Consider the following 21,687-nt stretch of genomic DNA (forward strand, 5'->3'; position numbering starts at 1 on the left):
ATGCAAAAGATTAATTTTATTTGAAGCAAGCAAGTAAACCAAATGAATACATTGCCAGAACTGGCCTGTAACCATAAAACATCAACTTATTTCACCAAGCTCCTCACCCCTTCCTGTTGGAATCCAGGAGTTGATGGGAGAACTTGAAAGACTAACCAAACAGGGCAGTGTAAAATCAGGTGTTATCAAGGACACTAGTCTGTCCTTCCCTGAGGAAGGTAGATGGGTGAGGGTGGGGGGGGGGGAGAGAATGGTGTGAAAGAAGAGGAAACAGACCAAGTAGTAAAAAGGATATATATTGATAAGCTTTAATACATCTACATTCCTTGTTAACTACAAAATATATGGCAGAAAGAAACATTTTGGACATGTTTTGGACACTTCAAAAATAACACTGGTCTACTAGCCAGACCAATCATCTGTTGCTTATTTCCCCTTCTGAAACCGAGCTTCTTATTTCTGCTCATCCCCATCCACACATAGGGAGGGACATATTTGGAGAGGCAGTTCCTCAGGTATGCCAGGCCCAGAACACTGACAGAATTAACAGTTTCTGCAATACACTCTTAGAGAGCAATCCTCAATGACTCTAACAGCTCTTGCCCCTGAATACCTTAATGAAACAGCCAAAGGTCCCATTCTTGTCTGCAGTTTAACTACTTTCCTGAATTAAACCACCACAGGAGGGAGGCCATCTGGCTTGCCTCACTCTAGTTCCTAACCTTGTGGTGGAAATTTCATAAGGGCCATAAAGCCTACCCAACTATTTCCCAACCACATACCATTGCTGGTGCATGAAAGGTAGATGTTGTCCTCCCTAAGCATTTTGGCTTATTTGAATGAAATGTACAAGTGCTGTATCACTCTTCTCCTATTCAACGGACTTCTTCCATGTCATTTAAGGGTAAGTAAAAACTATTGCTATTAGGGTTCCATTTCATACATGTACAAGTTTATTCCAAACAAAATGTGTTTAAATATGTCTCTGCTATCAGTGGATGACTACAGAAAAGTTCTCTCAGAAATATACTTGTCTTAGTCTTGTTAGCATGCTTTCAAAAAAATTGAAAACTGGATTGGTGGGGAAAAGACCAGGAAAGGAGCATGGAGGACCCCCCCCCCATGATGATAATGTACCTACTCATTCTTTTGATTTCTCAACAATACTTTTTGACTTACTCTCTTATGTTAGAAAACATTTAGAACAATCTCTAATACTGCAGAATACCAGTCTAGTGTTTGCATAGGAGACCTTTTGTCTTTCATGGCAACCGCCGTAGAGCAGTGGTCCCCAACCTGCGGGCCGCGGCCCAGTGCCGGGCCGCGAAGGCCATGGCACCGGGCCGCGGTTCCCTCTCCCCGCCCCCCCGCAGTAAAAAACTTCCCAGGCCGCAAGCTTGCAGCCCGGGAAGCTTCTTACTGCGGGAGGGCGGGGAGAGGGAATCAGGGCCGGGCCGCACATTGATTCCCAATGCGCGGGCATGGCCCGCGGGGGCGCGGCCCACCGGCGCGGCCCAATGAGCGGGCGTGGTCTGCGGGGGCGCGGCCCGATGCCCTGCCGGTCCCCAGCATCAGAAAGGTTGGGGACCACTGCCGTAGAGCATTCCTGGAGGAATGAGGAAAACCACCTCAAGGGAAACCACCCATACCCCCAGTAAAGACACATGGTTGACCAGGACCAAATGGTCAATTGTGTCAAGTGCTGCCAACAGATCTAATAAAAATCACTTGTGCATAGCTGCCTCCTTCGAACTGAAATCAGAAGTTGTCCTCCAGAGCAGTAAGTGTTGTCCGAGTCCTGAAAACAGTCCTGAAGCTGCGAAAATCTCATCCAGAAAAGCCTAGAGTTGCTCAGCCACTGCTCACTCCCAAGAATGGCAAATCTGATTGGTGTAATAGTTGACTTGGTCCTTTTTATTTAAAGTCGGCTTTTTTTCAGTAGAGGTCTAACTACAGCCTCCTTCAAGGAACTACAGGAGCAGCCCCATGAGAGAGAGAGAGAACCCTCAGGAGATTTCCTGTGACCTCCTGACAGGATTTATCAACTGGGGGATCCAAGGAGCAGCTTGTTGGCTCTACAGCCAGAGAGTGGACATAATAGTTCCAAAAATGGACCAGATGAATCCCATGGATTGTCTGTTACACCAGTGGTCCCCAACCTTTCTGAGGCTGGGGACCGGCAGGGCATCGGGAAGCGTCCATGGGCCACGCCCGCAGGCCGTGCCTGCACATCGGGCTGCGCCCGCACATCGGGCCATGCATGGCGCATTCGCGCATTCGCGCATGCACGGCCCGGCCCTGATTCCCTGTCCCCGCCCTCCCGCAGTAAGAAGCTTCCCGGGCCGCAGGTTGGGGACCACTGTGTTACACTATTTGCATTAAAACTAGTGGTGAGGTCCTGTCTGAGTTTTGAGACTTTAGCAGCAATTCTTTTTACAAATACATTACAGCTAAATAGCAAATCACTCTCATTTTGGGGACTCCATGTTTTAAAAAGTCAGTTGGGTAATTATCCCAAATAATTGCACTGGACATGACCTAGCAAACATAATGGAGGCAAAAAAGTAACATTTCTTTCCTGCTGTGACAGACTATCAAGAGTTACTGCCTAACAAAATCTGTGAATCTTTGAGTGACAGGCTGTTCAACCAGAATGCTGTTTAGAGAGTCAGTTAAGGAATGACACATGGGAACTTACAGTTGAAGAGGAAACAAATAAACACCCTGGATGGGGAAGAAGACTAAGACAGTCAGTGGATCAAGAGGATCCACATTCATATCCTTTTGATTATCTGTTCACTTCATACATCCTCTACCTCAGTGGTCCCCAACCTTTTTTAGGCTGGGGTCTGGCAGGGCAACTGCCCTGCCCACGCATCGTGCATGAGCGGCCGTACCTGCGCATTGCGCATGCATGGCCGAAATCGCGAAAGTGCTGCGCATGCGCGATGTGCGTGCGTGGCCCTGATTCCCTCTCCCCCCCCCTCCCGCAGTAAGAAGCTTCCGGGGTCGCAAGCTTGCGGCCTGGGAAGTTTTTTACTGCAGGGGGGCGGGGAGAGGGAACCGCAGCCCGGCGCCATGGCCTTCACGGCCCGGCACCGGGCTGCGGCCCGCAGGTTGGGGACCACTGCTCTACCTGATTCTACATGAACTTTTCTCATCCAATTTTTTAATGAGTGTATTCCAGAACTGAAAATAACTTGGCTCCTTCTTTTGGAACACGGTGAAGCATCTGAATTGTTCACACAGGCATAACTATATAAACCATATTATGTTTATGAAGATTTTAATGGGGAATTTTAATGTTTTAATGTATTGATTTTGTATGAAGTATTGTAAACCGCTGTGAGCTGATTCTCTGAGAGCGGCAGTTATACAAATCTAATTGTTGATGGTGATGGTGATGGTGATGGTGTATATAATCAGAGCATTGATCACTGTGATCCAGATCATGCTTTTCAATGGATGCTTTTTGAGGAACGACAGTATACATTGTCGAATTGCATGTTCACAGCATTGCAGCTAGGTTTAGTTTCAGAACTACATTCAATTAGATAAAATATTTTGTAATTATTTGAGTACTGGACCCATAGGATTTTTTTCTTCTTATTCCTATGTAACTGGAAATAAGGAGATAGAAAAAAATAGATAGCAACATATCTCTGTTCTTTAGAAAAGACTCACTACATTAGCCTATTTAATATGTAACTTCGCTGTAACAGTTCTTCAGGAAAGGTTTCTGACGTTTTTTGTTCCCTTGAGTATATGGAGATGAACTGTTGCTTCATTTAGTCTATATTCCCCCCCCCCCCTGAAATTTGAAGTGTACCTCTGCCTATCAGTCCAAGATTCTGTAACTGCATTGGTATGAACCTCTGTGTTTTTCCTAGGTGAAAAAAAAGATGATACATAAATTTGCATAATCTTAATGATACTTGAGTTTATAAACCTTGTTGTAGTTTTTCAAGAATATAACCTTGCAGTTAAACATACTCATTATGTTGAATGCTCTTTCATTCTCTTTATAATGTAGAACAATTAATGAGCTTATAAACCAGACCTGCGTTAAGCTGGAATCAGATCTGAGAACTCTTTAGAACAGGGGTGGCCAAACTGGCTCTCCAGGTATCCATGGTCTACCATTACCATGAGCCCTGCTAACACCATGCTGGCAGGGACTCATGCTAACTGCAGGCCATGCACATCTGGAGAGCCATAGTTTGACCACCTCTGCTTTAGAAGATATAAACCTGCCATATTTTTACTTTATTTTTTGTGAACTATGTAACATGCTTATTTCACTGTATATAAATTGTGAATGTAATGCAAGGAACATTCAGACATTGAGCAATTCACACCTCATGAGATCCCTGAAAGTCAGTTTCCTGCATTAGCCAAATATAAAATAGAACTAGTAATTAAGCCCGCTGCAGGTAAAATACAGCGGGCGCTAGGACAGCAATGGGGGCTTGGGGGGTGGCTGTGCGGACTGGGAGCGGTCGGGCCAGTCCGGAGGTTTTGGATGGGCTTGGGCGAGGGCATGCCGCATTGGCTGGGGGCTTGTGTGGAGGTGTAGCTGGGGCCGGCTGTACCTGAGGCGTCGGTGGAGAGAGGCCAATTGGTGGATGTCGTAGCGGCGTAGCCAGGGACTCACTTGCCGGCGGCCTGACGCAGCGGGAGACGCTTCGTGCCTCCCGACGCGTCAGGCCGCCGGCAAAGGAGGAACTGCGAGCCGCGCTGTGTGCGGTTCACAGTTGCTCCGGCAGGGAATCGGAGGGACCAATCGGCGGGCGCTTCGCGCCTGCCGATTGCTCCTTCCGATGGTCTGTCCGGAGGAAGGTGCCAATCAGCACCCTTCCTCATCCCGGACACATCCCGCCTTCACAGCCCTTACAGCTTTATTTAGTCCGCAGCGCCCGCGGGCTGTGTTACGATAGTGGTAAAACCAAGAGCATGAGGAGGCACATCCAGAGGAGGCAGAGATTATTGCTGCTTTTGAAGGGAACACTATCTTCCATCGGGAACAAAGATCATTGTAGCATTTTTTGAAGAATTATTTTTTGAATAATGATTGAAAGAGTTAAAAAAAATAGAAATATGTTTGAAGTGTTAAAATGTTTTTATGCAGGTGTAACCTCATCTGCATGTGCCAAATGTGTGATACTTGAAACACAGCAGCCTATCAATCATTGCTGGGTAACCTTTTATGTTCTCTACTTGATTTATCATCTAAATTAGCAACTTATTAACACTGCCTCACTCCGGCCAGATATCAGATTTTCGATTAATCTAATTCTGGGAAAGGAAGACTAATGAGAGGAGGATAGACAGCTCAAGTAGGGATGTATAAAACCATCCTCTTTATTTCTACTGAATTTTCTGTGACTTTGCCCTAGAAAACATGCCGATGTGTTCCCTGGACCAACCATACTTTGCTAAGATGTACAAAAAATATTATTTTAAAAGGAAGTTTGCTGGCAAACTCCTTGTGCACAGGGAGTGGGGCTGGGGTTCTAACATAGGACTCACATTTATTATTCTCTCCCTGCTGTCATGAAAGTACTTTGGGAAACTCCTGTTGAAAGTCTAGGGATATCTGCCTTTCTATCTGTCCTGCAAGTACTGACAGTGTATTTAAGCCCAGTGATGTGGCTCTGAGCATTATGGGCATGCTTTGCGTTTTGGGTTTCTGGTGGACTGCTGTTCCACCCTCCAAGAGATCATTCTCCTGGAGCACAAAACAGTACTGTCCAAAAGGGCAATCATTTATTCACCTCATTGAGATTATTGGTGTGCATTGCCAACCCTTTTCAGGGCTTTGAGCCACTATGTCTTCTTATATCATTACACACTTTTGGATTTTGATCTCAGGTGGTCTCAGGGCTTTGAAGCCCCCATGTCTACATATATTGTTGCACACTTTCAAGTTTGGTTCTCAAGTGAACTCGGGGCTGTGAAAGAAGCTGTGCCTCCCATTTGTTCCTGTTGTGGAGCCCAGTTTCCAGGCCACCAATTGGAAACATTTTCGCAACCTGTCTATCCTTTGGAGCCTGCCTTTGGAGACTTGGCAGGGGGTGGGGTTGTCAACTCAACCTGTGTGTTTCCAGTCTTTTGTAGAGTAGGAAAATACATCCACGATAGTGATGTGGTGTGCTCAGGACCTGTGTGTTTAAGCTGGAAGCGGGGTGGGGTTGGGAGTGTGAGAATTGTTAAAATGCTTCCCTTCCTTGTGGGGTCTGTCTAGAGTGACTGCCAAGAGGGTTGGGGCATCCCCTGTCAAAACTCTGCCTTTCTGTCATTCGAAGCCTGCCTTTGGAGACTTGAGGGGGGGGGGTCTGCAAACATAGGGATGCTGCTTGCTTTGCTTCCAGTGGCTGTAGGTAGGCCTGCTCAGATGAAATTTCCCTGAGTTTGGGATCATTGGCTTATTCCTGAGCCTGTCCATAGACTCTTGTTTGTAACTGCAGAGAGATCACTGTGTGGGAGTGCTTTTCTGTGGGTCTGTAACTAGAATCTCAGAAATATAATTTGCCCCAACTTGGAGAGATTGTAGAGGAGTAGACTGCAGGGTGAGGTTACCTGTTTGTTGGGTGTCTGTAGCTTGCAGGGGTTCCATTCTATACACATTTGAACTTGTACCTGACATTTTGCCCAAAAGCACTTTCCTGGCTTGAATTCAGTCCTTCTTACAAAGCCCTGTGTCAAGAGCAGACCGGTCTGAGCCTTAGTTAAAACATCAGTGATGGAGTGAGACAGCCATCTTTATTGTCTACAATCAAGAAACGACTACTTGGGCAGTTCAGTCAGTGAGGAAACAATTTTATTTTTTGAGAGAAATTCTAATCTCAGTGTGAGGATGCTTACAGAGGGTTTGTCACAGATCTCATGCTGGTCTGTCTGTTTGTGCCCCAAAATACAAACAGTTGGTGGTAAGGACTGGCTAAAGCCCTTAGCCCAGGCGGGTCACACCCGCACCACTCTACCTCAGCCTCAATCTGCAAGCCTCTGCCATCGTCTTTACTTTCGCTGCTCATCTCTAGATTATAATGATCAGCTCTGTAGGCAAAAATGGCTACTTTGGAAAGTGGACTCGGAGGCATTGTACCATTTTAAGGCTCTCTTCTAAACCTCCAAGAATATTTCTAATCCAGGGGTAGCTAACTTCCAGGTGGGGCCTGGAGATCTCCTGGAATTACAGCTCATCTCCAGACTATAAAGATCAGCTCTCCAGGCAGAACCAGCTGTTTTGGAGGGTGGATTCTGCACCCGTTAAATGTAGTGAAATGCTTACTTTATGCAGACACCATATTTTTGGCATTTTGCATGATGTCGCCAACATCCAGCATCCAAGCAGCAAACTGGTAGCTAGCTGGGGAATCACATAAAGTGGGTTCCCCAGCCTAAAAATTGTGAGCTACAAGGGAGCAACCAGCAAGCCACATGCTAAGGAAGTGTGTGGAGCAAAAGTAGTGCTGTCACCGCCTCCAATGTCCCATCCTTGCACCCGCCTCCCTCTCCCTTCTCCAGGGGACAGGGTTTTTTTTTAAGCAAACTTCTTGGAGCAATAAGTAGGCGTTGAATCATGAAGGTATAGCAAAAAAACAAAAACAAATCCCCAACAGTTTAAAAACAAGGCATGCCTATTTAAACTTTTCTCCCCGCCCAATCAGGAACCATTCTTCCCCCACCCACCCCAAATCAAAGGACTCAGTAAGGGCCCAATCTGGCCACCTGTGCTATGGTTCCTGGGGTCTGTGGGGGGGGGGGTGAGGTAGAGCCTCCAAACTTTTAGGGTAGCTCCAGGAGGCTCTTCTCTGATTCCCCTCCAAATTTCATAATGATTGGTCCAACAGGTCCACAACTATGGGCTCACAAAGAGGGTGCCCCCATTCATCCATTATATCTTATGGGACAAACTCTCCATATAATATAATGGGAGGGATGGGGGCACCCTCTTTGGGAGCCCCTAGAAGGGGACCCCTTGAACCAATCAATCATTATGGAATTTGGAGGGCAGTCAGGGAAGAGCCTCCTGGAGCTACCCTGAAAGGTTAAAGGCTCTACCTCAAACCTAACCCCCCACACAGACCCCAAGAAAGTCAGGAATGCTGAAATTCCCATTATAGAATATGGAGAAAGGGGATTGGCTGCTTGGCTTGATTGACAGGTGGAAGAGAGTCGCCTGTAAAGCATGTTGTTCTCTTCCTCCATTTCAGGCAGGCATGCAGATTTCAAGGAGCAGGAGAAGGAGGCAGACAAAAATGAGAGAGCCAGAAGGTGAAGAATGGCCGGAAGCAATATATTTTTCAGCATGACACCATTTTGTTGGCATAATGTTATTTTTTTAAATGTGCGGAAGAAACATTTAAGGCCTCCCACCTTCCAAAGCAGCCCTTTCTGCCTGGGGAGATGGTCTTTATAGAGGCCTACTGCACATGGTTGTAGTGCAGATGAAACAGGAGGCAAAAGAACCTCTGCAACAGCATCCAGTTTAATCTGCACAACAACTTTGCCCAGTAGGCCTCAGATGTTCATAGAGTTGTGGAGAAGAGACATGCATGGCTTGGCTGTGTTTTCCCTCCAGCAGCAAGGCCGGCCACAGCAGTATTTTAAGGGAGAAGGGGCTTTTCTGTGGCCTCCTTGTCAGTCAGCAGTTAAGCAGAATGGGAAAGCTTCCTCCCACCCGCACCCCTCAAAAGGAATGCATGCTCATGCCCACAGACTCCCCTGCGTTGCTCTTACAAAGTCTTAAGGGAAGGGTTTGTGGGTGCGTGTGTGTGGAATCCTGAGCAAGAGCAGCAATTGGCCCTGGGGGAGGAAAGATTCCACCAGTTGGAGTCCTTGGAACTTTCAGCATATTATCAGAAGTATGAATCACTCTGTGTGTGTGTGCTGATTAAGGATTGCCGCTTCTTGTGCAAAATAAAAGTTCATAATATAATAATAGGTCATTTGGAAGGTATACATTGATGTATTGTTCCAAGAGTTGTTCCTGACAGGTTCCATTTGTTTTGCCAGTTAAGTGTAAAACGTAACTGCAGATTGCAAACATTTAGAGAGCTAGCAGAGTAGAATGGGCTCTTCCTAAATAAAGCCCAATTGGATTACAAACATGCTCTCTCTTGACCTCTATGTGCATATAGCTAGAGCAGGAAGTGTAAAGATTTTTTCTTATTAGTTATATTCTTTCTCTGACAGGTCTGACTGGTTGTATTTAAATTACACTCTATATCCCCTGACTCAATTATTAATAAATCTGTTGTTACGCAGTTGCCTAGGATAAGACTCATCAAAAGGCAGATTGTACTAAAGTTCTGCTGCCCTAATGCTGGTATATCTTTGCATAAAATTACTGTTCCATGTGTAAACATGACCATTTTTTTCGTTAATATGGTAGGACTAAATTTGTAGTTCGTTTTCTACTTACCTCTTTATTAAATTACTAGATTTGTATGTTTAAATACAACGGGTGCTAGAAAGGGTGGATTAGAGAGTGTCCTTGGTGGCTGGGCGTTTGTCTCCTTTCTGTATCTTTCTGTCATTCTCTGCCTCTATGTCTCCATCTCTCTGTGTGTGTTTCTGTGTTGCTGTCTTCATTCCTTCTTATCCCTCTATCCTTCTAGAGTTCCCCCCATCCATCCATCCTTCCCTTAATCTCCTGTCTGTCTCCCATACATCCCTGTGTCCTTTGACCTTCTGACCTTCTGTCTGTCTTGCTTTCTGTCTTGCACCCGTTAATCTCCCTTTGTCTCCTTCCTTCCTTCCTTCCTTCCTATTGTGTCTCTCCTTTCTTGCTCTTTCTCTCTGCTTGTATCTCTCCTTCTCTCCCTCTGTCTCTCTGTCTTGCTTTGTTCCTTCCTTGTATCCATCCAGCCAATCATCCATGCATCCTGTTTTCTCAGTTCTCTCTCACATCCTCTTTGGTTTCTGTCTCTGTGGGTGAGGGGGGGGAGGGAGGGAGGGAGGGCGAGTGGAGGTGTATGTCGCTGTCTGTCTGTGTCTGCCTCTATCTCACCATGTGTGTCTCTCTCTCTGTCTTTCTCTCTCTCTTTCTCTCTCTCTGTCTTTCTCTCCTCGTTCCTTCTATGGCTCCACCCATCCAACCATGCACCCCTTCTGCCCAGTTATCTCTCGCATCCATCCGTCTCTCTTGTAGCTTGCTAAGTGTCTGTCTGTCTGGGGGAAGGGGGAGGGGGTGAGGGCAAACGGAGGTTTCATGGGCTGATCGGGACCTCCGGCCATTCCCTGGAGTGGCAGTGCAGGCGGACGGACAGTGGCATTTGGGTGGGAAGTGTCTGTTACCAGAAATGCCGGCGAGGTGCAGCTAGTCTGTTTGTGGGCAGCATTGGTGAGCAGGAGGTGGCGGCAGCTCCACGGGCCAATGGGCGTTAGGGGGGCGGAGAGTTTTGCATGGCAGACAGGACTTCTGCCGATTGGCCCCTCAGCATACTGGAGTGGAGGTGGGCTGCTTCAAATCGTAGACATTTGGGCTGCTTTCTTCCTTCCTTCTATGGCTCCACCCATCCATTGATGCAGCCCTTTTGCTCAGTTCTGTCTCGCATCCATCTGCCCGTCTTTTAGCTTTCTAAGTTTCAGTCTGTCTGGGGGAGGGGGGGAGGGCGAACGGAGGTTTCATGGGCTGCTCGGGACCTCGGGCCATCCCCTGGTGCGGCGGTGCAGGTGGACAGAGAGTGGCTTTGGGGAGGGCAGGAAGTTTTTCTCTGTTACCGGCAATGGCAGTTGGTCTGTTTCTGGTCAGCAATGGCGGCCAGGGGATGGCAGTGGTGGCGGCTCCATGGGCCAATGGAGGTGGGCTGCCTCAAATTGTAGGTATTGGAGTTTCAAAATGCAGCCAGTGGGCGGTGGGTCCCCTCTGCTGTGAGATAGGCGGCGGAGGCGAGGGGTGGGGGTGGAAGGATTGGGAGGTGCGAAGTGCCTCCCGATAGCTTCAAAACACAGTCGTTGGGCAGAGGTGCCAATCGGGAGCCACCTCTCAGCTCCCGATTGGCCCCCTCAAGTTTTTATCATGGACTCGCTCCGCCCCTTTCTTCACCCACAATGTCCTTACTATTTTATTTCTACCGCTCCAATGGGGCGGTTACAGATAATTTACATAACTGATATCATTCTGTGACTTATGATCAATCAGGACATGTTTGCAGATGAATGTAACTGGCAGTACTGATTTAAAGAAAGTTAGTAGTTGTTCATTTCATTACTAATGACCCAATTAAAGATTCTTCTTACTACATTTCAACTCCAGTTGTGATTAATTCTGCTCTGCAAAATTCTTCAGTCTAAAGAAGTTTAGAAAAAACTGAATGTATCATGCAAACATCGTTTTTCAAAATATTGCTAGATTTAAAAAAATAAACCTTTATTCAAGTTCCTTATGTGTTTGACTAATTCCATACAATGGAAAGCTGTTTCTTGACACCTTGATAGTATTTTCACAAGTAGTCTAATTGTTATGAAAAGTGAAGCATAACTCCAAGTAGAGTACATTGTGTTAATCTCATTTAAGAGGTAGAATATTTATTATTTATTTATTCATTTATTTATTTAGATATATTTAATATATATTTAATATATATAATATATTGCATTATTGTCACTTAAAAGGTCGATAGCCATAACAAAAAGATCAGTGCATGATTTCAAACTGCTTACAACAGTCACATATTACTGCAACCAGTTTCAACTTCAATTAATTAATTAATTAATCCAATTAATAATTTATTATTATGCCCCGTGTTTTTAACCATATGACTTTAAAGGTATCCAAGATGCAAGGGAAAACATCTGTGGGCATTTGTCTAAGTCTCCTATCCTTTAGTCCTTAAGTTCTTCCTGCCTTGTCTGCATTTAATCTTTCAAACCATGCTTGCTACAAGACATTACCTCTCCCTGCAAAGAACCCCTCATATAAAACATACACATCAGCCTGTATTGGCAACAGGTGGGGGAAGAAGAAGACAGTTGGAGCTTTTCCACACCTCTTAAAAATAGTGTTATGCCAGCACAGTGATGTAGCACTAAAAATAATCGTGCCTCCGGGCATTCCTCACCTTCTGCCTGTCTTGCTTCTGTCTGCTGCTTTTTCGCAGTCCTTGCACTCTGCATGCCTGATTGAAGTGGTGGAAGAGAGAAACGTGCTTTACATGTGACTGTCTTTGGCCTGTCAGTCAAGCCAGCCAACCAGTCCCCTTTCTCAACCTTTTAAAGGGCCCACGATGCCTGCTATTCTCTTTTAAATTCAAACCACCTCCGTTAAAATGTCTATTCATCTAATCATAGATGCATAGTGCTTTTTGAATGCAACCCAATATGGACTCACAAGTCTTGACACTGAAAAAAAAAATCTTGGTTTTGATGGGGGTGGGGACTTTAGAGAGGCATGCTTTGTGTGACTACTTGGGAAAAATCTTTTTTTTTTTTTTTTTTTGCTTGCACGTTTGTATGCCTATTTGTTGCTCCAGGCAGTTTGCTTAAAAAAAATATCCCCAGGAGAAGGGAGAAGTAGGTGGGTGTGAGGGCAGGACATTGGAGGCAAAGATAGTTCTTCTTTACCTCCATACAGTTCTTTAGCGTGTGGCCTGCTGGTTGTTCTCCTATAGCTGAGCTTTTTAGCTTGCAGAATCCACTTTATATGATTCCACAGCTAGCACTTTAAAATGGAGGATGTTGCTAGCAATTTACTGCTTGGACACTGGATGCTGCCAACATCATGCAAAACACCAAAAAAGTAGCATCTTCAGCTGGTAAACATTTCACTATATTTATGGTGTGCGGAAAGGCCCTTGGTTTTTATACTCCTCTTTTCTCTACCAGAAGAAGATCCTCTTGTGGCGCAGAGTGGTAAGGCAGTGACATGCTGTTTGAAGCTCTACCCATGATGCTGGGAGTTCAATCCCAGCAGCCGGCTCAAGGTTGACTCAGCCTTCCATCCTTCAGAGGTTGGTAAAATGAGTACCCAGCTTGCTGGGGGGTAAACTGTAATGACTGGGGAAGGCACTGGCAAACCACCCCATATTGAGTCTGCCATGAAAACGCTAGAGGGCGTCACCCCAAGGGTCAGACATGACCCGGTGCTTGCACTGGGGATACCTTTACCTTTACCTTTCTCTACCAGAAGGAATATCAAAGCAGCTTACAATCATCATCCCTCCCTTTTCCCACAACAGGCATCCTGTGAGGTGGGTGGGGCTGAGAGAGCCCTGATGTTACTGCTCTGTGAGAATAGCACTATTGGGGTTGTGATGAGCCCAAGGTCACCAAGCTGGCTGCATGTGGAGGAGCAGGGGATCAAACTCGGCATGTCAGGTTAGAAGCTGGCAGTTTGTTTGTTTGTTTGTTTGTTTGTTTGTTTGTTTGTTTGTTTGTTTGTTTGGATTCTTTACAGCTCTGGGCAGTTTACATGGAACATTATGTCATTTTACATGGAACATTATAATAATCTATAACATATAAGTTTCAATACAGCATCACAACAACCAAGTAACAATTTATAACACAACATAAATAACAACAACACTGGGGAGATCAAATTTGTTCAGTCATAGAAGAGTGTCTGAGGTGGGGCCCAGCAGATGTTCTCGTTCAGTTGGCCTCAAGTGAATGCCTGGTGGAGGAGCTCCCTTTTGTAAGCCCTGTGGAAGTTTGGGCAGGGCTCTGATCTCTTCAGGGAGCTCGTTCCACCAGGTGGGGGCCAGGACCAAAAAGGCTCTGGCCCTTGTTGAGTTCTGCCATGCTTCTTTGGGCACAGGGATCTGCAGCCAGTTGGAGGTGGCAGAGCGCAAGGCTCAGGGAGGCAGTCTCTCAAGTACACCGTGCCCAAACCGCATATGGCCTTAAAGGTGGTTACCAAAACCTTAAGCTTAATCCGGAGTTCAACTGGGAGCCAGTCGAGTTGTTGGAGTACCGGCCGGATGTGGGATCTCCATGATGTTTTGGTGAGGATCCTGGCCACAGCATTCTGCACCAGTTGTAGTTTCTGGATCAAGGATAAGGCCTATGTAGAGTGAGTTGCAGAAGTCTAGTATAGAGGTGACCGTCGCATGGATCCTGTGGTTGGGTTGGAAGGGACCGTGGGAGGAAGCGCATCTGCCCACAACCACTACACCAAGCTGGCTGTCATATACAATGGCTTATGATGTTTTCTCAGTTATCAAACAGTAGAAATCAAACTGGATCATGTTATTGTATAGCAGCAGCAGCAGCCTCAAGGAATATTCAGACCATTAGTATGCTAGTTAAATCACTTTAGTTCCAATAGCACACTTGTCAGCAACCTGATTTAATGTCAATATGGCAGTATATCTTCACTAAGTAGTTTTTTGTTTCAGGGGTGTTTGCAATTGAAGTACATATTAAGAATACAGATGGGCACAAATGGGTTCATGAGCCAGAATTCATGCTGAATTTTTACTGGATTGGGACTCAGAACTCGCTATTTGGGATCCACTTGGTCTCCAAAGAAAACTCCAAGTTTTGGGATACAACTTGGGGAAATTAAACCCACCCTGAGGAAGCTGACATGGAAAATCTAGACAATGATGAAAGTAGTATTTACAAGCCTTGGAAACACCAAACTGAGTTCTCCTCCTTGTACTATTCAAGCTGTCATATGTGGCCTCTGATTCTGTGGATGACCTCCCATCTCTTCCTCTAATTATTTCCCCCTACTTGCTGTTTTAAGAGCCTCTTGTGGCGCAGAGTGGTAAGGCAGCCGTCTGAAAGCTTTGCCTATGAGGCTGGGAGTTCAATCCCAGCAGCCGACTCAAGGTCGACTCAGCCTTCCATCCTTCCGAGGTCGGTAAAATGAGTACCCAGCTTGCTGGGGGGTAAACGGTAATGACTGGGGAAGGCACTGGCAAACCACCCCGTATTGAGTCTGCCATGAAAACGCTGGAGGGCGTCACCCCAAGGGTCAGACATGACTCGGTGCTTGCACAGGGGATACCTTTACCTTTACCTTTACTTGCTGTTTTATTACTTTACCTGGAAGTAAAGTCTACCTTTGTTAATCTGTCTTGTTCTCATGGAAAGATGCATATGTTTGAAAACTAATACTCCAATTTTTTTATTTAGGCATAAAAAAACATTGATATCAGCTGTACAGACAGAAATGCTTTAAGGTAAAGGTAAAGGTATCCCCTGTGCAAGCACCGAGTCATGTCTGACCCTTGGGGTGACGCCCTCTAGCGTTTTCATGGCAGACTCAATACGGGGTGGTTTGCCAGTGCCTTCCCCAGTCATTACCATTTTACCCCCCAGCAAGCTGGGTACTCATTTTACCGACCTCGGAAGGATGGAAGGCTGAGTCAACCTTGAGCCGGCTGCTGGGATTGAACTTCCGGCCTCATGGGCAAAGCTTCCAGACGGCTGCCTTACCACTCTGCGCCACAAGAGGCTCATGAAATGCTTTATTCCCAGTTAATTCCCATAATTTTTTTTCTTGTTTTGCTAGTTTAATTATGAAGGTTTGTAGTGTTTGCTATCCTTTGTCTAGGCAAACAGTGGCATTCTTTTAATCTTAGTTTCTGGATTTGTGCATGCGTATTTTTTTGTAGTCAGGTTTATTAAGTACAACTGCAATATGTCAGTATCACAAATCCTTAAAAGCCACACATACTGATATCTTTGCAATTGCCAGTGTCCCTTAAAGCCAATGGGCTTAGAAGGGTGTAAGTCTATTTAGAGTTGCTCTGTGAATCATGCAAACTCATGAATATATCAGTGATTTCATAACTGATGCTAAGGTAACTTGGCTCACATGTGAGTATTAATGCAGCGTAAAAAATGGAAGAAAGCCATTTCTAAATCCAATATACTAGTCAGTGTTGCTTTTTATTACCTTTCTAAAACTGGAAAATACAAAATCTTCCTCAAACATCACCTTAAAAAATGGGCCAGGTTTGGGGAAACTGCACATTTTATGTATTATATATATTATATTTACATATTATATATATATAAGAATGAATAATTGAATGCACATCCCAAGGGGCATAATGTAAGGCAGTGGTCCCCAACCTTTCCGAGGCTGGGGACCGGCAGGGCATCGGGCCGCGCCCCCGCGGACCGCGCCCGTGCGGGCCACGCCCGCGGATCGGGCCGCGCCCGCGGGCCACGCCCACGCCGCGCCCATGGATCGGGCCGCGCCCGCGGATCGGGCCGAGCGGGCGTGGCCCGCACAGGCGCGGCCCGGCCCTGATTCCCTCTCCCCACCTCCCGCAGTAAGAAGCTTCCCGGGCCGCAAGCTTGCGGCCTGGGAAGTTTTTTACTGCGGGGGCGGGGCGGGGAGAGGGAGCCGCGGCCCGGTGCCATGGCCTTTGTGGCCCGGCACCGGGCCGCGGCCCGCAGGTTGGGGACCACTGATGTAAGGTGTCCTGAGTTTCAAATTAGTCATGTGGTATCCAGACTAGAAAAGACTCCAGTCTTTGCCCTTGGCACATACAAAGTTCATTTCAGATGATAGAATTTTCTGATGTCATAAATTTTGCCAGTCAGTTCGGGAACAGATTCTGCTTGTTTCCTTCATTAAGAAAGATACTTTGCAACAGTAATATAAGGAAAAATGCCAGGAGAATGCCACATTATAGCTTGTACATGCTATTGAAACATGAAAAGCAGTTTTAGAAGTTATATATAAAAACAATACTTCCTAATAAAATAAAAATAAAATAAAAATTATAAAATATTTCTTCAGATAAAACAAAAAATATAAAGATACTATAACTGAAATAATAAGAGACTGATACTAGTTTCCATCCAGTAAGTATTAATATGAAACAATATTATGTGTATACTATTAGAGGATTGTGAAATGAAAAGACAGAATTCTACCATACTGTCCTAAGCAGAATGACAAATTTCTAAATACATTGAAGTCTGTGGTCTTAGACAGGCATAATTCTGCTTAGGGTAGCTGTGCTAATGGCCTAAAATATATTGGGGGAGAATCAATGGTACTTGACATAGCACTGATAGTACAACTGAGATTAGTCAAATGTGGTTTATTTATTCAGTTATCTCATATATATACTCTGTTTTCTCCCCACTAATGACATGAAGTAGCTTATATCATTCTACTTTTCTCCATTTTATCCTCACAGCAACCCTTTGATTGGGCTGAGAATGTGTGACTGCCTTGAGGTGATCCATCTAGATTCCATGGTAGGGTGATTTGAACCTGAGTCTTCCAGTAACTGTAACCACCACAAATTGCACATTTGATGCACTATGTCAATGTTACAGAAACATTATTCCAAGGGAAAAAGTGTCATGTAGCTTTATTAAACAATGCCAACAGATCCTGTATTGCTTTTAAACTGTTTTATTCTCAATGGAAATATCACTCTTCAGTTTGATGTGCCGGGCTGCCTACTTAAAGCGTTTCAGCAACTGAAAAGCTGCAGCTGTTCTCCTAGAAAGATCCATCACCAAAGGGCCTAAACTCACTCTGAACGTTTTCATTGACTTTTCTGATCTACCACCTTGAGTTAAAAGCATCATTTTATTTTGCTGCCACTCAGTTTCGCTTTTGTGAAAAATTTCAAAACGTATAAGCCCTCTTAGGTGACAGTTCCCACAAGATGCTGTCACTCTAAGCTAGGCCATATTGAATTCTGTCACTGAACAAGAGACAAAATGAAATGTACTGAGGTGTAAAATTTGACCTCCTGTTCTTTTTTATCAACATAGTATCAGTCTATTAGTAGCTATTACTTGGAATCTGATATGTTTTATTCTTTAAATATGCCTCAGCTGAGCAACATGAACCATTAAATATAAAGAGTCAATGTGCTTTATGTTGTATTATTAAGAATAACACTTTACATTAGCAAATTGCTGTGCAGGTGACTCAACTGAAATTTGTTGATTTCTATAATGATTAAGGGGATTACAATGGGAAACCATAAAACTAATCATTTGATTATTAAACCCTTTGATACTGTATATTAAACTTGGTATCACATACTCAATTGCTTTCTTGACCCAGGATTGAATTTTTTTTGTAACCCATGTGCAGTTCCTGAGGGCACAGGATATTTGTAAGGAGCCACGGCTGAACATTTAATCTCTTGCAATTAAGAAATCCTAAATTCAAGAACAGATTAAAATTAAGTAATATTGCAAAAGGCCCTGCATCCTCCTCCTCCTCTCCACTCTGCACCCACATGTCAGATGCACTCATCTACCGGACTGGAGATGTAAATTATACCACATGGCTGGCCCCTTTTATCATTTGATCTATGGAGCAAAATAGAAGCTGACTGTAGTGGCAGATGTTCATCTTTCTTCTTGATCGGGGGAAAAAGTGTGAGGCACAATGAACAATAACATAGGTCCTAGTGAACAAAAGCTTCAGCTTAAAAGGGTAACAAATATTTGCAACTAGTCTTTATTGATAGAGCTGTGAGGTTTCTGCAAGATCACATAAAAATTGGCTGTCCTTGGAAGGGAAAATAAAGTATTTTCTCATGGCACTTTGTGTGGTATCAATGAGCATTCTTACATAAGAGACCCATATGACTATATATACTAATTGATTGGAAGATTTACTTCAAAAACTGCCAGTATAGATGCATGACCATTCTTTAATCTCACTGTATGTGGGCTCAGAAGGCCTGGGGAAGTCTGTGGTGAGGGGGTTTGTAGCAACTCAACATAGTGTGGTAGTCCACATCTTTCTCTTGTGCAGTCTCCCTGGTATGTCAAGTGTAGAGTTCACACCATTAATTTAGAAAGTGTAAAAATGAGGAGATAACTTACAGAATATTAAAACTAAGTGAAGACCCTCAATAAAATGGCTGGATTGTCCATCCCATTCCTTCTTCCTATCTTTTGCTTCCTATCTTCTCCCCCTCCCTTTCTCTTACTTTCTGTTTCACTGTCTTATTCTCTCTCACACCCCACCAATGCCAGTCTTTCTCTTCTTATCAGCCTGGCCAATCTCTGCTGTCATCTTTGTCTCTTGCAGCTTCCCCAGTGCCTCCTCTTTGTAATTTCACCTTTCTCTCAAACAGCCTGTTGTTAATTTCTTTTTCTTTCTTCCATCTCTCTTTCTCTCTCTCTCTCTCTCTCTCTCTCTCTCTCACACACACACACAAGCATACATGTACACCAACCAGTTTTGCTTTTCAGTCTCTCCCTTCCTCCCCCCCCCCATTGAGGCAGGAACATAGGGAGCCAACAAGAGAGTAGCCCCCAGGGGTGGGGAGTAAGAAAGAGAGAAGGTAATGAGAGATGTCACCCCATTGATCACCAGAGTTGATTCAGTTGATCTGGCTGGCTAGGCAGGTGACCCCTACTTCCCTCCTGAAGTGCACGCTTGGTGGAAGAGGAGGACCATCCAAGATAGAAGGAGTGTACTGGTCTTTGGTCAAGGGTATACAATAGCTGCTCTTCCCTGCTAGAACCTCCAAACAAGCTCAAGGTAATGAGAGAGTGTGAGACAAAAAGATCCTGCTGTTCCTGCCTCTGCAGCTGTGGGGGGGGGGGAGTACTCATTTTTCCATCCCTGTCAATGCTGTGGTTGGAGCTGGGAATGAAAAATTCCTGGTTGAAATTTATGGAGTGGCACCAAGGCATCCTCTTCTGCTCTCACACTGTGGTACTTTGAAAATGGGCGATCTGAAGAGGTATCCAGAGGTATCCGAAGAGATATCCAGAATGTAATCAGTGGAAAACTCAGGATGATTCTGACAGAGTCTGCCAGGTTACCTAAGACAGATGCATGGGTAGGATTTTTCCTATACTTACACTGATTTGCAGGATCACATCTCCAGTTATGCTTGTTACACATTTTCCTTGTCTCTATGTGTTGTCACAGGTGTATGCATGTTTCATTCATGTAAAAGCATATTCCTCTTCAGAACCACCACCCCAATCTATTATGTAACAACTGCTTTTGGGAACTCTGGCAATGCTACCGCTGAGCAAGTTCAAAGGGTGGAGCTTGCAGTTATTTAACCCCCTCCATGAATGCATGCCCTTACCATGTAAGATTCAAATGGGTAGCCGTGTTGGTCTGAAGTAGCACAATAAAATCAGAGTCCAGTAGCACCTTTAAGACCAACAATGATTTATTCAAGGCGTGCTCGGGGGTCACATAACTAGTTATGCAACCCCCAAGCATGTCTTGAATAAATCTTTGTTGGTCGTAAAGGTGCTACTGGACTCTGATTTTATTTAGCATGTAAGAGTGGTCTTCAGTGTGTGAGTAGTATTTGAGTCATAGAATCATAAAGATGGAAAGGGCCATAATTGCCATATAGTTCAACCACCTGATCAGTGCAGGATCAGCCTAAAGCAGTGGTCCCCAACCTTTTTATCACCAAGGACCGGTCAACGCTTGACAATTTTACTGAGGCCCGGAGGAGGGGGTAGTCTTTTGCCGAGGGATGTCACCGTCGCCGCCTGAGCCCCTGCTCCACTTGCTTTCCCGCCAGCGCTCCTGACTTCCTGCCGCCCACTGGGGGGCGCTGCCAGCAGCAGCTGCACAGGGCCATGCTGAGGGGGAGACATTACAGAGTGGCAGGGCAGCCCCCGAGGCAGCAGCCAGGGAGGAAGACAAGGAGGAGCCACGACCCGGTACCGACTGGTCCACGGACCGGTCCCGGTCCCCGGACTGGGGGTTGGGGACCACTGGCCTAAAGCATCCCTAAAAAAATGTTCATCTGGTTGCTGCTTGAAGACTGCCATTTGATGGAGAGCTCACCACCTTCTTATGCAACCAATTGCAGTGCTGAACTACTGTAAACAAAAATCCCTAATATCCAGCTGGTACCTTTCTGCCCATATTATAAACCCATTTTTGTGAGTCCTATCCTCTGCTACCAACAGGGACAGCTCCCTGTCCTCTTCTAAATGACAGATACGTTGAAATACTTAAAGAGAGGACTTGTGTCCCCCCTCAACTTCTTCTCTAGGCTGAACATTCCCAGATCTCTGACCTTTGTCATGCTCTTCTACACCCTTTCCATTCTGTCTGCATTCTTTTTGAAGTGATCTCTCTAGAGATGCACATGGTACTACATTTGCAGTCTGACAAATGCAATGTACAGCAGGACTATGCATCATGCAATTTGAATGTTATACCTCTGTTGATATATTGCAAGACTGCAAGTGACAGCATCTGGGCAAAGTATTTGAGCATTAAACTAAGGAAGACTTTAACTTTTAACTTCTATCTGCTTTGGTGAAACCTCACTCCATCCAGAGTTGGGAATACTGCCACTTGTGGGAGATATCCTCAAGCTCTCCCATCAGGTCATTTGGCATGTTGTCCTCATCTCAGAGTTTTTGTGGCTAGTATTCATCTCCTCCATTTGGCGTTTAATCCAGATGGGCTATCTCCAGTGGAACCTAATTCCTGTCATTTGACTCTTCTTCCTGGCTTAGATTTTATTTCACTGTCTCATGTGAATATAAACAATTGTCATGGTTTCAGGATCCCTAATGATAGCAATGTTCAGCTGATCAGGGCATCTTAAAGATTCCTTCCAGTTAAGAACAATGGCTGCCTATTTTAGAAAATTTCAGTGATGATTCAGTGGATTAGTCTCCTTGAAGATTCCAGAATTCCCCATTTTATTGGCTGTTCAGGGACATTGTAAATCAGAATAATTTCAGCATGAATTTCTTTGAAGTCTGGTTGCCTAAATGTGTAGTTGTGTAGGC

At 45.0% G+C, this 21,687-nt stretch overlaps 1 protein-coding gene across 21 annotated transcripts in view; it reads left to right on the forward strand.

The window, feature by feature from the left end:
• DAB1 (DAB adaptor protein 1) overlaps positions 1–21,687 on the forward strand; it is an 825,935-nt gene that overhangs the window by 657,887 nt on the left and 146,361 nt on the right. Inside the window, exon 5 of one of the 21 annotated variants that reach the window (XM_077333584.1) lies at positions 17,118–17,178. The exons of the other annotated variants lie outside the window; for them this stretch is intronic. The gene's annotated coding sequence lies outside the window, so the exon portion shown is untranslated. The remainder of the gene's footprint in view (positions 1–17,117; positions 17,179–21,687) is intronic. 21 annotated transcript variants of the gene reach the window in all.

The sequence above is a fragment of the Paroedura picta genome, chromosome 4 (genome assembly GCF_049243985.1).
Source record: "Paroedura picta isolate Pp20150507F chromosome 4, Ppicta_v3.0, whole genome shotgun sequence".
NCBI lineage: Eukaryota > Metazoa > Chordata > Lepidosauria > Squamata > Gekkonidae > Paroedura > Paroedura picta.